This window comes from Centruroides vittatus, unplaced genomic scaffold, assembly GCF_030686945.1.
Source record: "Centruroides vittatus isolate TY-2023 unplaced genomic scaffold, ASM3068694v2 contig_3254, whole genome shotgun sequence".
Taxonomy (NCBI): domain Eukaryota; kingdom Metazoa; phylum Arthropoda; class Arachnida; order Scorpiones; family Buthidae; genus Centruroides; species Centruroides vittatus.
The window spans coordinates 257,859-271,941 of NW_027122087.1; the positions used below are offsets into that span (position 1 = coordinate 257,859).

The window sequence follows — 14,083 nt, forward strand, 5'->3', positions numbered from 1 at the left end:
TCATAGAGTTCTCTTTTTTAAATTTTTAACAGAACTTTCTAAATGTCAAATGTAAAACAAGACTGAATCAATAGAAAAGATCTAACAAAAGGAAGGAGGTTACAGTGTGGTTCTTAGGAATTTCGATACAGTAAAACTTCAATTTAATGGACTAATTTGAGTGAGGGATGTCTGTTAAAGCTGAAAGTCCATTATATAACAAAGTAGTTTTTCTTGACGTATGTATTAAAAAATCAACAAATTAGTTAGTTTATCTGTTTTTACTTATGTAGAAACATTTGTGTAATTAAAGTGATATATGTATGAGATGTTTAATTTCACAGAAAAGTTTTCTATATGTTTTATTGCTTATGTAGTCACTGTAGTTCTGAGACTGCAATAAACAAATTTACGATCTAAATCAAAATAAATAAATAAACATTTCTTGAAAAATACACTTTGAATGCTGACTCTTGGATTTGAAAAGACCTGTTAATTTAAATACATATAAAAAGCATTTTAAAATTAAAAAGGTGTTAATTTTCACATATGATATATGGACTGGAAATTGTGTGTGTTAAATCCAAATACTGTTTGCATGGATAAATCTTGGTATGAACCTTTATTGAACAAAGAGAGAAACCACATTTTTCAACAAAGTTGAAATTAAAACATTCTAAGCTACTTATGAGTTACCAGTGGCATGGAAGCTGTGGAAGCACTGCTTTCCATGTATTTTCTAAATTATAAATACATAACGTTAAAATATGAAAATAATTGTACATACTTTAAATTACTTAAAATTAATATTTTATTATAACCTCATCATGTATTTTATTACAAATTTCTGTACATGTGAAAAACAACTATAAAATTGCTATTGTATTAGAAACTGAATATGACTATTTACAAAAATTTAAAATTTTCGAGTCCTTTCTTACATCCTTTTTCACTCCACCACAGAAGTAACAGCGTATTGGCTTGAATAAACTTCATTCGAACAACAGGTAAATTATAAAAAAATTTTTACACAAAGTTAAAATTGATCGAAACGCCGACCTTTTATTAGAGGATCCGGCGTTCTTTAAACTAAAACCATGGTTACAACATTTAAATCACAACTACCTTGTCCTTTAGCACAATATATTACTGGTTCAGGCTCTCTGGTGGTGGTTTCGGGTAATCAAAGTTCATTTGCATGAAAGCACACGTAACATAACATGAACAACCCAAGGATATCTTCAATTAGAAACTGAATATGACTATTTACAAAAATTTAAAATTTTCGAGTCCTTTCTTACATCCTTACTTCTTTGTTCATGTTATGTTACGTGTGCTTTCATGCAAATGAACTTTGATTACCCGAAACCACCACCAGAGGGCCTGAACCAGTAATATATTGTGCTAAAGGACAAGGTAGTTGTGATTTAAATGTTGTAACCATGGTTTTAGTTTAAAGAACGCCGGATCCTCTAATAAAAGGTCGGCGTTTCGATCAATTTTAACTTTGTGTAAAAATTTTTTTATAATTTACCTGTTGTTCGAATGAAGTTTATTCAAGCCAATACGCTGTTACTTCTGTGGTGGAGTGAAAAAGGATGTAAGAAAGGACTCGAAAATTTTAAATTTTTGTAAATAGTCATATTCAGTTTCTAATTGAAGATATCCTTGGGTTGTTCATGTTATGTTACGTGTGCTTTCTTGCTATTGTACTATTCGAATATAAATTCATATAATGATATTCCCAATGGAAGCACTGTTTTGTCATATATGAGATAGCTTCCACGGCAAAAATATTTGAATCATGTAAAGCAGCCAGATTATACACATTTATGCATATAATCTGGCTGCTTTACAGAGCACCAACTTCACACAGTTTAGCTCATGGATGCTCCACACCAAAATATCATATAACGCTTCCAACGATTCTATCCACGGCCAGAACAGCTTCCCTATCATCAAATGTCACCACACGCCGCCGTAAGTTAGTTTTGCAAAGCTTTCTATCAAAGACCACATGACTCAGCAACAGTGTGCTGACTCATATTTGCAAGATCACTGGTGCTCATCTTGATGGGTAAATTTTTTTTAATATGACAAGATCTTTCAGAATGATAAAAATCTAGGATGTGCAATACCAAGGTCATTCCTCCTCAGCATACACCTTTAAGTCAACTTTGCAATGTATATTTTTATAGACAAGTAAAAAACTTTATAAGCATCTTTAAAGTTGTTCATTTCTGAATGAACAAAAATACAGAATATTGTCCTGAGAAGAGTGCAAAAAAGTCATTTAATTGTCCACTATCAACTGTCAGCCTTGTTTTTTGCAAAAAGGTTGTGTTATGCATAGTTCTTTAAAGAATTTCAGATAACAGTTAAAATTTTTATGAATATTAATTAACAAAACATGTTTTGCTATTAATGTTCTGAAAAGCCTCTGTGTATGTAAAAAAACTAGCTTTTATACAATGCACAGGATGTCATATGACTTATTATTTTTCTTGTTTCCACATGAAATAAATTAACACTGAGAACACTGTCTTTTCAATGTTATCCATGTTTAATGACAAATAAATCAGTCATTGATTGAAATAACAAATAAATCAGTCAAGCATATACTGCAGATTCATGTGGTCCTTATAAATTAGTTTTGTGGAATCTTCTACTAAGTCACTCAGAATTTTTTTTCTCTTCAATTTTGTTGAAAACATTTGGAAATGTTTTTGCCCTTTGCTCAATAAAGGTTCACACCAATAACTTAATCACAAAAAATATTATTATTGAATAATCCACTTTAAGTTATCAAGAATCAACTGTATAACCATTATAAAATACTACTTTATTTACTAGAGAATTAAAAAATTAATATTAATTAACACCATATTAAAATGATTTAATTATGAGAATGTGGAGAATATTCAAAAAATAGCATAATGGTGGCAATGGCTGTAACCATCAACCCTTTGAGCAGCTGTCTTTACTCTATTTATGATAAAATATGCAGTAACAAGTGTTATATACACTTTATTCCAACTAAATGCATTGACATGACAAAAAGCATTAGTTTTGATTGATACAAACATTAACTGCATAAAAACCATTCAATAAGAGAGGTATTCACAAACATGAACTAATCCTTTTATATAAATAAACTGTATTTCTCAAAAGATATAATACAGAAAAATGTTAACTATGTTAGTCTCAAAAACTTTTAAATCTTGTTTTATTGCCATACAAGATCATTTCATGCTAATTATGTCATTTTATGCACATCTCAAACATAGTAATCCAGTTTTTATTTCATTAGAAATGCTTTGAAGCATTCTAGTTCATCGTTACTTGATTTTAAATTAACAGAACAGAATACAATTTCAATAAATTATTTGCTGATTATAAAATCATTTCTTTTGTTTTAAGAGATTATGCTCATTTCTTTCCCAGAATTATAAGAAATAACTTAAAGATTTCCACAAAACTTGAATTTTACCATAAGCTTCAACATTGTATTTATGTCTACGACTAAATGACGAAATTGATTTGCAGATAATAAAAGCTTGAATTTTTTGTTTGATAACTCTACAAGTCAATATTTAGCAAACAGTCAAATTATACAGTTAGAAAATAAAGTGGCATATATTATACCATACTCATCAACTGCTATCTTTTTAGCTTTTCAGAAAAATCCCTACATGAAAAACATTTCATTGTGAAAAGAGAAAATTGGGATACAAGACTGTCATGAATGAAAGTGATAATGTTTCTATAAAGTAGAACTCAGAAATTGATGGTACAATTTTTATTTTTTGCCAATAGTCTCCTAAGTTAATAAGAAGAATAGGTTGGCTACAATAAAATGAGACAGCAAAAAAACAGTATATATATGTTACAGTCAAAACCCATTTTTAGTTATAGTTTTAGTTTAGTTATCAAAAATATCATGATCAAAAATACAATGATATAATAATCATATAAATTAAATAATAATAATTATGTTCTCATTATTTGGAAACAACATACATTATCATCATTTATACTCATAGGAAAGTTATTTCCATTTAACAGAAATATCAAAAAAAGACTTGAAAAACAAAAACATTAAACTGATAAAGCAGATGTTCTATCATATCAAGTTTAATATTTTGTTTTTGTTACACACAATATTTTATAAAACATATGTTTTAACTAATATAATAAATCTGACAAATAAACCCAGAAACACACCAGCTGTATTTTTCCATTATAGTTTAAATCACAATCATATAGAATCTGTAATTTCAGTATCTTACATCACAGTAGTGAAACGTTTAACAGTCATATGCATAAACAGTAAAAATAAAATGCTTCATTCATAATATTTATGAAGAAATTACTAATATAGGTTATATTAACTTCTTCAAATTTATATAAAGCTGTTTTTTTTATTAGTAAAAAGATTAAATATGTCTTAATATTAATTAAACACATCAGTATTAAATCATTAGTTTCAAAGAAATATATTTTTGTACAAACTTATACAAGAAGAGTTATTTTAAATAAAACTCCAAAGAAAAAATTATTATAAGTTTTAATAACATTATAATTTTGCTAAAAATTCAAATCATTTTGCTAAAATCATGAGAGATTAATTGTTTATGGTAACTATAGATTATTATTCTTTACTTCTCAACTGGATGCATAGGTAGACACTGGGCATCTTTAACATCACTCTTTATTCAGGAATATCTTACAAACGGTGGCAGATTTCTGCACAGGTGCAAGAGGCACATGCCTGGGGCCTCAAAATTCGGCTCTCAAAATAAATAAAAAACAATTATTTTATTTAATTATTATTTTTTTCATAATAAAAATAATTAATAATTTAGCAGTATTCCCTAAATTAAATTGACAAATGAATAATGCCAGTTACATGTTTTATGGGTGGTAATCAGTAGTAAAATTTAAAAATAAATTATTTTTTACATCCACGGATTACTATATATTTTTTTGTAACACTTTTACCTATTGAAACTTAATAATTCTTCTACCAATAAGTTTTAATTTAATTAATACAATATGAACATTAGTAACCTTTCAAATACATCCAAGCAGGTTAATTTTCCATATATCTCTTTTTTGGACCATCAATATAGTGCCTGCCAGAGTAAAAAAACATGCACATAGAATGCACACTGTAGAGTGTAAGGGTAGTGAAAATATTTAGAGGGGGGCCTTAAAATTGAATTGCACCTGGAGTGCTAAAACCACCACCACTGTTTGCACACACTCTTTATTCCAGAATATCTTACACACCGGTGTGTAAGATATTCCCGAATAAAGAGCAATGTTAAAGATGCCCAGTGTCTACCTATGCACCCAGTTGCGAAGTAAAGAATAATTAAAAGAAGACATGGTCTCGGAATAAGTCAACTATAGAAAAGTTAACAATTTAAATTAAATTTTTTGCAGCTGTTTTTCTTATAAACTAAATAAATTTGTGTAAAAATTCAATTTAAACTGTTAACTTTTTTGCGTGTATATACACATAATATACAGTTAACTTTTATGTAATATATATATATATATAAATATACAATTTTAAATATTTATCCTTCCTTTAAAAGAAGGTAATAAAATTAATTTATACAAAAAAATAAAGGGAGAAAACTAAAAGATTATGAAATTAATTTATTGAATTTCCATGGTTTATTGTAATAGAATTTCCATAATTTTGTAAACAATATGTTATTAAAATCACTTCACGAATTATCAATGTATACGTTTACTTTGTTATCTACGATAAGCTGAATAATAGAAAATACTTCTATATACATAACACATAACAGAAAGTTTAAACAAATACTACAAGTATTAATCTGGATTTGCCATTAAGTAATAATTAAAGTAAATAAGGATAAATACCTTAATTTCTTTTTCTTACCATCGACTGACTGATTTTGTCACCAGAGCGCTCCCTGGTGGTTAAAAATGCTCTTTAAATACTACGAATCGTTTGGTTTTTATTTTTTATTTTTTATTTTATTCGAGAAAATACACGAGATTCTTAAATATAGAATTTATAAATAACTCTAGAAATAATATTAAACTTTTCCATATCGGCTCGAATTTTGATTCGTGTTTAATTCTAGAAAGTTTTTATCAAGAATGTTATTGAAAATATTTTTAAAAATACGTTATATAAATATAAACAGAAATCGACTGAGGTAATTACCTTTCAAAAAACTAATAAAACGGCGGAATTTATGGCATTATATAAAATTCCTTTATTGAAAAAAGAAAAATGATTTGTTGTTAAAGGCCGGTTTCTATTTTTAAACTGTTTAAATCAAAGAAAGAAGGAAGGGGGAAAAATCGAAATGATCACAATATCAAAATATATTGAACTGACTGTATTCTTATATAGTAAATATTTCAACGGTGTAGGACATACATTCAAAATTATTCGTGTTTAAAATTCTTTTTTCGTAATATATTCTTGAATTTTATTCGAATATAATAATATTATACTGGTTCATGAATTACAATCTTTTTTAAATGCATGGGCATATCATAATCTTGGTTTAATGAAACCATTTATGATGATAACATGAAATCCACATAGAGAATTTATTATAAAATTAATGAATAACACCTCAATTTTTAAATTATACATTATAAATAACATTTTCCATTCTAGAGCTTTTTTTAGTTCATCTAAATTAGATCAAGTAAACTATATCTTATGCATTGTATCGGAAATCTATATAGAATCGTTAACAGCAAATTTATTATCGATACTTCTTGAATCGTTATAAGTTATTATCTTTATTATTTTAAATTTATTTTAACACAGAATACAAACTATAAATGGTATACAATATTTTTTATATGTAAAATTAACAAACATACCGGTACTATATATAATTTGTCGAAGGCTAAAATAATATATATGGACACAAATGAATAATAATTTAATATAGCGTCTACTGTAGCTTTAAAAATTTTGCTTAAATATATATATTAATATAGTACTATATTGCAATACAGTGACGGATATTACAGGAGGGCAATAGAAGGCTTAAGCCCTCCCCAGTAATACACAAAATATTAAAATTTATTTGTTCGGACTTCAAAACATTGTTATTAAAAATATTTATGACGGCAAGTATGGGTTATCGGACTATCTGCAATAGATATTTAATTTTTGAGTTAGCCCCCCTATGGGTGCTTCTGGATTTGCCACTGTTGCTACATTTTATGATTTATATATGCGTATATATACAAACACAATTATAGTTAATTTATGTATTTATTTTTCACTCAATTCATATTATTAATCCTTTAATTTGCACTTCATGTTGGTCTAACTAATTAATGAAATTAAAATTCTTCATATCTTGCAAGGGGGATAAATACGTTAAAATTTATCGTTTAAGTGATTATTTCCTCTGACAGATACTTTTTATATTTTTATTATAAACTATGCGGTTTTACATTGTTTCTCTTACTATTTTTGATTTTAAAACAAGAATAATTTGAAATTATAGTAATAGGATTAGTTTATCAAGTTGTTTACTCAGTTTGTTTAAACATGAGAATTATTATAGCAATTTTCTTATCTCTATATAGCAATTGTGTAACCCTTAAACATGATAATATATTACGAAATTTCTATATAAAGTATAAATTAAATTACTCTGCCATTCTACACATTTCTATCATAAATTAATTTAAAAATTCAGTGTTACTTTCAACATCATTTTTTCCAGTCAGTAGCGTGTGTTTTAAACGAACCATAAGTAAATGTTATAAACCAGTGGAGTATCCAGGATTTTGAGAATATGGATGCTGCTCAAGGCAGAATAGGGAAAACCAAGCATTATTTTCTGGAGAATGTTACTCAATTATTTTAGAATTGCTTTAGTTGCTTAATTTGCTTAATTGAAGTCAAGTGCTATGTATTCATTTTTATTTTAAAGTAACAAAACTGCTTTAGTATCAATGGGTGCTACAGCACCATAAGCAACCCCTGTATACGCTCCTGTTGTATCAATACATCAACTCATATTAGCAAGTTATAGAATCTTTGAAGTAAAATTTTGGCTTATATCAGGTACAGGAAAAGCAGTTTATTTTAACAATTATTTCTTGCTGTTAGACGTCTTGCTAACTTGAAGAATCGTTAATACATCATTATACGAATATTATTTGGAATAGAAATTAATCGTGTGAATATGAATTAGATATAACGAGTAATTAAATTATTTAATTAAGATAAGACATAACAAATAAACTTTGCTTATCAATACGAACAATGCAGCAGAATGACTATTGTTTATCAATAAAACAATAGTAGATGTGCTTGTTGTGTAGCTGTACAGTCAATGCTTGTACTGTAGTTAACAGATATTTCAACAAGAGAAATGTGTAATAATTTTATAAATAAAATGCGATTATATCAGAATACAATTAACTATAATTGTTTATTAAAATTTAAATTTTTAAAATACTGTTTGTCATTGGCATCGACTGAAAAGTGAGAACGGTACACTGATGTTAAATATTGTCTTTCTTTAAAGGAAAAATAAATAAAATAAAAACATTCTACGTGTAAACATTGGAATATAAAGGAATTCACATGAGTAACGATAGGGAATTTTCTTTTTCATTTTTAATTTAGATAATTGCAATTATATATAATAAATGTCAGTTCATTGGAAAAATAACAAAACTGTATTTAGTGAACATAATATAAAACTCGGACTCTGATCACATGAAATCTGCACGAAAATGATTTTTATAGCGATTTTAGAAGAATTCTTGGGTTATCTAACGTAGTTTCTGGTTAATATTTCCAGACATTCCAGACATAAAAGTTTCTACTCACATTTTTAGAAAAAATCTTATCATTTTTGTCTTTAAATATTTCTTTTTTCTACTTTCAGTTCTAATTGTAAATTAAATCTTAATTTCATTTTAATAAAATATTTTAAATATTTTCGGCTAGAAACAATAAATTGTTCATTTAAATTAGAAATGTGCAAAACGATTTATATTTAGGATTTTTCTATTGTTAAAATAAAAATTAAGAAATTATCAAGAAATAGAATTTTATATCTTTAATAAAAATGGCATTGAAAAAACGATAAATCATTTAGAAATTTTCATTTTGTTTAATCGTTAATTCATAAATCACAATATTTTTGTATTACAGTTTTGATGATTCTGTTTGAAAGCTTTCATAATAGCACTAGTAATAAAAAAACTATGATAAATGATTGAACTAAGAATTGCCAACGAATAAAAAAACTTTCTATAATTCATGTTTTATTCGATTTTCTGCCAAATTGCACGGTATTATTCGAGAATATAAAAAACATATATTACTCATAATACGTGTATACTGTATATATTTTAAAATGTCTTCAGCATTTCTTCTTTAGAACAAACAATAGCTTGCCATATTTGCATAACGCTATGTATTAAATATAACAAGAACATTAATCATTAATAAAGCGCTTTACGTGTCATTAATAATAAACATTTTTCTACCGGTGAATAATTTAATTAGAAATTAATTATTATATATTTATAATAATAAAGAATAAATGAGAATTTGCCTCATTTAAAAATTATTATGAATATACAAGAATTAGCTAATAATTTCTGAACTGTATTCAAAAAATTTTCTTGAGAGAAAGTTGTTAAAAGATTAAATTATTATAAAAGTTATATTCTTTTACATGCTATAAAACTTAAAATGTATCTCTAGCATAAAGGAAATTTCGTAACAAAGTAAACACACGAGCATTAATTTAACTGATACAAAAGAACACCTGTTACATTTTTAAATTATGGAATAATATAATTTTTAATCCATGCTTTTAAATTATTTCAGTTATATTAACAAAGAATATATGACGTGACATTTTTTAAAACATTAACGTAAATAAAGGACATAAATCAGCTATAAACTCTTATATAATGCTAAAATCAATTTATAAAAATATTATATAGTTTTTTTATCTTGATATGCTATTTCTCTATATCATTTATATGGATATTATCTGAAAAATGACAAAAGTTTATCATTCGGTTTCGAAAAAAAAACCAAGAAAAAAACGATTCTCAATAAAACTGCTTACGTGACGCGATTTCTAAGTTTCCTATGTTATTGAAATAGATTATAATAATATATTTCTAACAATATATGAGAAAATAAGATAATATAAGGGCTAACAACTAGCAGCGAATATGAATTATCATATTATGAAAGTAATAAACCAAATATGAATTAATTGGAAGATTATTATATTGTAGTTTTCTGTAATAAATTTACGTTAATGTACAAATAACCGTTTATTTATTTTTTTAAAAAAAATCTAATTATTTTGGTAATAAATCTTCATTAAAATTGCAAATTTATATATTGATCTTTAAACTTATAATTAAATAAAATTTTTAAAAATCATAAATTATACTTATGAAATATTAAGTAATATTAACATTTAAATTAATCAGTAGCAATATAATTAATTTATAAAGGAAAATTTCCAAATAAACAATTAGTAAATAGAAAATAAAGTAATGATTTTCAATTTAAAATTTAAGCTAAAATATTAATTTCATATTTTTATGTTTATCTACACTCGGTGACTTATCAGATATGCATACATAAATTCTGTATGTTTAAACTATAATAATTGCAAAGTAAAAAGGAAAAATAAGTAAAAATGATTTAATTTCGACAAACATTTAAAAAACTAAATCATTTTAGACAAAAAAATTCGGTTAAATAAGTGTTTATTTTTATTTTTCCGCAGATCAATAACCTAAACAGAGAGAAAATGGCATTATGCTGATTTTTTGCTGCGAAACGAAATATTTACGGGTTATCAAAACAAAAACAATTTGAAGTTTGTTCAAAATATAAAATATTATCATAAACTCTAGTAGTAAATAAATAATTTAATATAAAATAAAAAATACCGAATATTTTTGTAATACTTCACAAATAAGCAAAACAATTTTGTTGGATGTTTGATTATTTATTTAAATAAATATTCAAACAAAAAACCATTACACATTCGAAAAGAAAAATACAGGCTTTAATTATTTTATTTTTATATAAAATCCAATTAATTCATTATTTCTGAACAATGTGGAAAAAAAATTAGCTTTATTGAAATAAAATATTAATTTGCTCATTAATTTTTAGTTTGTAGATGTAAATTTTATTATTTATTTAATTTACTTAAATTTAAATTAATAAAGTGTGTATATACATTTATATTATTTATTTAATACCATTTATATTTATTAAATTATAATTTGTAAAAGCTATTTTTCAAAGAATTAAATACACATTTTTTATTTCATCTTCATCATAATTTTAAAATATAAGTATTATATGTATTTATATTTTAAAGTTTACAAAGGAATAATATTTATTTAGTATTATATATATATATATATATATATATTAAGTAAATAAAATTTTAAGAATAAAATAATTTAATTTGAATAAAAACATTTAAAAGAATTTAATGATTTAAAAAAATAAAATAAAATGAATATTATTCGTTTATAAATTTACTTCTATTATAAAAATATTTTGATTTATATTATAATTATTTTATAATATAAACCTCTTCATATAAGAATATTATTATTATTATTATTATTTAAATAAATATTGTTGTATAAAGAAAATTAAAATGCAAAGTGTTATACAAAAGTGATATTTCTCATTCTTAAGATAGCTTTCGTGGAAAAGCAATTAGCCCATTTCTCTGTAAAAGAAATATAATTAAAATTTTAAGACAGATCAAAGCTAATTTTAAACTTCTTTGCTCTATTTAGTTATTTTTTAAATCCGAAAATAATAACAGTAAATAATTTCTAATTAAAACATGTGAAAATAAATAAGTTTATTTTTCATAGGAAATAAAATAAAATATTTTTTTAAGAAATTAAATTTAAAAAAAAATGCTAAAATAAATATTTTTTTAAAACTAGAAATAATATTATCAACTTAAAATTCATTTTTTTACATCAACTTTTAATGTTATTAATAAGCTTAGGTCAGAAAATAATTTAAAAATTACAAAAAAGAAAGAAAATTGTAAATTTAAAACACTATAAATATTTACTTTATTGAAGTACTGTATATTAAAAATTCAATATATTTTAATGGAAATTTATTATTTTTCTATAGAAGTTACATAATAGACACCAGTTTGAAGCAGTTTGAATTTAATTTACCAAATATATGCTTATTTTATTTTATTATTTTTTTTTTGTAGTTGTTTTTCGCGGAAGCTGTCTTACTATTCTTATGTCATATATAAGTCCTTGGCACGATTTTTCCATCGCATAGCTCTTCACAAACATACAAAGAAATTGCCGAAATTCCTATATATACTCGTGAATAATATACAATAAATATTTTACTTTTTTTTTAAATTCCATAATATATATATATATATATATATATATATATATATATTTCCTCTACGACTTAAAAAAATCGATAAATTTAAATTATTTTGTAAACCTAACTGAAATTTTTATCGATGTATTCTATATAAAAATTATGAGCTTTCGTGCAAGTCGTTTTGACATTCAACGGTAAAATGAATGAGCAACTTTTAGAAGAATAAACAAAGTAAATTAATATTAAAACAGCGAAGTAGTATTTTATTAACTGTAAAATAATTTTTTATTTATATATATTTAGAAAGAGAGAAATAATACAAACTGGTGGGACCAGATTCCATTTCGTGTCACGCAATCTAAACATCATTTCTAGCGAAGGGTGTGGTTGTACAATATGTCGACTTTAATCAATGAAAAATAATTATTCTAAAGAGATAATTTCCTTGTAATTCAAAGACGAAAAGTCATATAAAACGATCAGAAAATTGCGATTACCCAACAAAGAACGGATAAAGCGATAAATTTTAACAGTTTCTTACATACGTTTCGTGTTTTTCTGCTGAAATTGTGGAGATTATAGTAAAAGGATTAAAGCAATTAATTTATGTACGATACAGAAGTGTAATTATAAAAATAATTACAGAATAGCGGAATAATTAACATGTCAGATCCATACTGTAATATAAATTAAACCAATCAAAAGTGAAAGTTTATAGTTAAGTGTACGATAATGATTTTCTGTAAATATGTTAAACACAATAAAATAATGCTAAAAATAATTTATTCCAACAAAAAATTTCCTAAATATTACTTTTATTTAGATTTTTATTACTTTAAATAATATAAAAAATAAATTTATAATGGTATTCATTAAACAATTAATTTGCTAGTTTCTAACAAAGAATTTACAAGAATTGTTATTTTTTTAATTTAATTAATTTATTTTGAAATATACAAATATTATCTTATTCAATATTAGCTTTATCGATAGTAAATAATAATTCAAACTTGTAGCTATTGTTAGACTTTTAAAAATAGATAAAGCCTAGATAAATTGTTAGTCAGATATTTTTAATCGATCAAAATTTTTCACGTTCTTATCAACAGAATGTATTTCGGTTCTTCGATGATCGAAGAAATGGCAAGGACCAATCGATAATAATAAACGTTATTTTTTAAAAGCCTTAATGGGCCATTTCGAGTTTACAACTTTTCTAGAAAGTCTCTAAAAAGAGTACACCAAACACTGTATTAAAACTGCTTCTAAGTATTTGAAAATTAATATATTAAATTTTAAACTAACATAAAAAAAACGACATTTATTAGCAAGAATTTTCATGGAGGCTCCGCATCACAAGCAAAAACAAATCCAGCAGCAAGTTGTGTAACTTTCCCGGCAAAAATGCTTAAAATTGCGCGTGGCGCCATCTGTTATAAGATTTTGTTTTAAAATGTTTATAATATGGATCATTATAAAAAGACAAAAGGTTTAATTTTGGAGATAGAGATGAGTTTTATATATATTTTTAAAAATGTAAATGCTAATTAATCCTCATTAAGTTCGACCTTACTCGGGAGATGACACGTGACCCCTCTATCTCCCCATCCTCTCGACCTTTAATTACCAAAATTTAATAGTATTAACGCCCTTTATTTATGAACCTCCCTGCAAAATTTCAGGAATTTT

General features: G+C 24.8%; 1 protein-coding gene across 1 annotated transcript in view; it reads right to left on the bottom strand.

Moving 5' to 3' along the window:
• Pdzd8 (PDZ domain containing 8) overlaps positions 1-6,080 on the bottom strand; it is an 85,577-nt gene extending 79,497 nt beyond the window's left edge. Inside the window, exon 1 of the mRNA XM_067268365.1 lies at positions 5,881-6,080. The gene's annotated coding sequence lies outside the window, so the exon portion shown is untranslated. The remainder of the gene's footprint in view (positions 1-5,880) is intronic.
• Positions 6,081-14,083: the final 8,003 nt, after the last annotated feature.